The sequence below is a fragment of the Triticum aestivum genome, chromosome 4A (assembly GCF_018294505.1).
Source record: "Triticum aestivum cultivar Chinese Spring chromosome 4A, IWGSC CS RefSeq v2.1, whole genome shotgun sequence".
In the NCBI taxonomy this organism is placed as follows: Eukaryota; Viridiplantae; Streptophyta; class Magnoliopsida; order Poales; family Poaceae; genus Triticum; species Triticum aestivum.
The window spans coordinates 16,749,285-16,753,156 of NC_057803.1; the positions used below are offsets into that span (position 1 = coordinate 16,749,285).

Below are 3,872 nucleotides of genomic sequence, written 5' to 3' on the forward strand. Positions count from 1 at the left end.
TCACATGAATAGTACCATCTCGGATGTAGAAAATAATTTAGGTGAAAAAAATTGAAAGCGTAAATTCACGGGAAGAAGCGTATTGTGACGGTGAACCCCCGAAGTCAATCCGTGCTTTATTATTACACAAATGCCCGTGCGTTGCATCGGGCAAAAAAAAGGCGATACAACGTAATATCATTAAGCACCATTTATTATATCCAATAACAAAAGAGTATGTGTGTTGCACCGCGGGACGTTTGTGCTTCGCTGCAGAGAAAACACCACATTTTTTTTTCAAAAAACCTGCTCTGGGTAGTTGCAAAGAATTTTGTACATAGTTGCAAAGAATTCAGTACATAGCAAGATAGGTACACACCTGCTGGAAAGTATCTAAAACTGAAAGAAGAAAAGCAGCGAGGATGTACGCAACACGTTCCCTAAGCAGGGTCTCCACCTTACCACCAGCAAAGAAGAATCCCTGGTCCTCACAGTCTTTTATGTGTCGTCCGACTCTTTCTTCCCCAAGGTCACACCTGCATCCATTTTCTATCAATTTACAGAAAATGGAACATCCTTTTTATCTAGTACCAATTTACAGAGAACGGAAGTATGCTACTTTCGAACACTGCGTGCAAGAACTCTTCCACAACATAGCCATGATCAGTACACTAATCTAATACTGAAACTTATTCATACATGTGCCAATCTGTGCGACTCAAACAACAATCATATACATGTATTAGTTCTAATTTCACTTGCTAGGATCAGAGGTAACTAACCAGCAAGAGTTATTACAGTAGCTTGAAATGAAGCATTGCTAGCCCCTACAATCAAATTTGTCGACATCCATAGAGCATATATAGTCGATAAATACTCTGATTTTCTCCAGGGATTAATTTTTTTACCTAATAAATTGTTGATTCATCATGGTCCAGCATAAAAAATAAGTGGAAGTTATAATCTGTTATCTAATAAAGTGGTTCAGGGTGTCAAACACAATATGAATTTTGAAACAGTTTCATTGCGCAGGAGCAGATGGCCTCCAGTTATGTTTGTGAAATTTACTGGCCAGAAAAAAAATGTGAAATACCAAATTCTAAATAGCTCGGCATCAGGAGAGGCAGCACCTCATCATATATTGGGTCTTTAACAAAATCAAAGACATAGTAAGAGTATTCCTGAGCTCCTACAGTCATACATACTTGAGCTAGCTGATAGTAACATATTACTACATCTATGTGAACCTTTATTATCCTACTCTGCTTTTCTTGATCATCTGCTTTGCTATAAAGCTCAGATTTGGTAACTTAACCCTGAACTTCTAAAACATTCTTTCATTTTCCAAAAAAGAAGTAAATTTCTTTGGCATGATCAAGCCAAATCAACCTCATCCGTCTTGGCCCCTAGCTCAAATGATACAAAACTGACGCAACATTTTTCCACTTTGTAATGAGATTACGGTCTGCATAATCCTGGTCCAGGCAAAATTCATACAGCTCCTTAGATATATCCTTCCTTCTTCTATAGAAAAGATCATAAATGTAACGGCTTCTTGGATGAGAAATGCTGAAAATTGGCCAGATTGCTTCACACTTTCCCTGTATGACCATGGGTAACATCTGAATTCCTCAAATTAGTGTATATTCTGCAGACTTGATTCCCACCTAAAAACATACATCCACGCCTCTAGACTTCTTCTCTGAAAAATCTGAAAACATGCCAAGATCTGATTATAGAATAAAATTTAATGATTCATTAAACTTGAAATCCGTACGAATATACATGAAAAAAAACTGAAATCTCCATTGTTGATTTCTAACAGCACGAAATTTGAGTCACACCTCAAATCTTCAGGCAGAGGTAGTCTGTTGTAGGCACAATCATAAATTAGCTAGAACCCTGTCATGCAAACTACCAACAGAAAATTGACTTTGTTTATCAATTGGAGGCTTACTGGATTCAATATCCATCTAATATCCACAAAAGATGAGGTTGCTGGGGAGTTCTCCGTGAATCAGAGCCTGCTCCAAAGCCTGTTGTGCAGTGATCCTACGATCGGACAGAAAAGTACATTCTGTAATATGTATTATTAGAGAACTATAGACTATTCAGTTTTCTCAAATGCAATGAATTTTTCAACCATTACCAACGCGCAGACCTTTGATGATTCAACTCACATTAACCATGTAAAAATTCAGAGCAGTAGGGTACCTTGTTGTCGACCATCAGAGAAACTTCCAGTTATGCCTCACCGGCCACAGTGTCCACATGCAGAACCCAATGGGAGCACACTCTCTTAGTTCATACTTGGAACACGCTGTGCTTGTGTTGACAGACATCGTAAAAAGAAGCACCAGACAGTGCACTCACAAACCTAGAAACTGACATCGATGACTCGGCAGAACATGTGGCGAAGCCCATGCTCACCCCTCCCCAATGTGTTCGAGGTGGCCCTCCTCCACCACAAGACGGTTGTGTCAGATGGCGTTGGAGCGGTACGCTACGGCCACAGCGGCTGGAGGGGCAAGGTTGCCGTCACCACCGTGGTGGGAGTGACGCCTCAATCAGTCACTAACAACAAAATCAAAGTGAAATTGTCCTGAAAAAAGAAAAGAAAAGCAAATGAATCCAGTGCCCTGGCTACATTTAGAGAAATAGCTATCCAAATTTAAATGTAGTAGTCATACAGAAGAGCAACCGAACTCGTATTTGCTCCATACTGACTTTTACTTTGTCTATGTATTGCACGCCGTCGGCCAATTCCCTTGATGCAGCTGCACCTAAGCATCCGAACAAACACAAATCCCGCCAAAAAAACTGAGAATTTATTGATTGAGTGTATGAAATTGCACAAAACGCAAGTTGAATCCTAAAAAAATAGGATAATCATTGAGACAATACATAAGCATGTACTGTATGTGCACCATAGATTCAGGATGAATAACAAGAAGAGATTAGCATGATGGTTGAGGGAGCTATGGGCTTGCTGCTCCATGCCACGCTCACCCCCGATGAGGAGTTGTGGGAATGCCATCCTCCAACCCCAGCCGTCGGGTGATCTGGAAGTCTCGCACCACACCAGCAGGGCCGCGGCTGTCTGCCAACAGCACAGCGAGCCCCATGGTGAGGCATACGTTGAGGAAGCTCCAGCTTCGCTTGCGTCTGAGGCGCCTTCACCCACGGCGAACTGGGCGACGCCAGCAACTTCGTGACGCCGCGGCCGGCGTCCTATTGGATGAGGTAGTTCGGGCGGCATCCATTGGAGGGGGGCGTTGGGTTGCAATGGGGGCAGCGAGCGGGCAGAGGTGCGACCGCGGAGGCGGGGATGTCCAGCGGGCTGACGCGCGAACGCGGCAGCGAGCGGGCTGAGGTGCTGCCGTGGCGGCGAGGGGGCTGAGGTGTGACGGCGGCGAGGGCTCGGCAAGGGCAAAGGCGAGGGTTCGAGTTGAGGAGGCAAATGCGTACGGGTATGTGGGCCTGATTCACTGGGCCGAAGTGCACGGTCGAGCATTGTTTGCATCGTTTGATGCACACACCGTGGTTTCCCGAATTAGTACCACCTCGCGTATATATGTTTTAAATTTAAATTAAAAACGTAAATTTACAGAAAGAAAGCGTATTGTGATGATGAACCCACGGAGTCAATCCGTGCTTTATTATTACTAGCACAAATACCCGTGCGTTGCAACGGGAGAAAACTAAATGTTATATCTGAGCATAGTGCATCATGGGCATTTTTTGTCAAACGCAACTTGTTTGCAACGTGATAAAAAGTTGACATGTAAGAGTACACTTAGATGCATCCGCGTCCATACTTTCTATATTTTCATGGATCGAGTTGATGTAGCCAGTGCATGCACGTAGGAGCAGTTGCAACATCCCTCAAAAAA

The 3,872-nt window shown here is 43.3% G+C and overlaps 1 long non-coding RNA gene across 3 annotated transcripts; it reads right to left on the bottom strand.

Annotated features, from left to right (window-relative positions):
* Positions 1-264: 264 nt before the first annotated feature.
* Positions 265-3,451, bottom strand: LOC123081593 (uncharacterized). 3 transcript variants are annotated; one of them, XR_006438753.1, is made up of 4 exons: positions 2,989-3,451; positions 2,670-2,762; positions 2,194-2,581; positions 265-2,031 (listed from the first exon to the last, which is right to left on the bottom strand). It is a non-coding gene; the product is annotated as an uncharacterized lncRNA (long non-coding RNA). The 3 variants fall into 3 exon arrangements; XR_006438752.1 differs by having other exon boundaries at positions 265-1,847; positions 1,937-2,031; positions 2,670-3,451; XR_006438751.1 differs by having other exon boundaries at positions 2,670-3,451.
* Between the last annotated feature and the right edge of the window lie 421 nt (positions 3,452-3,872).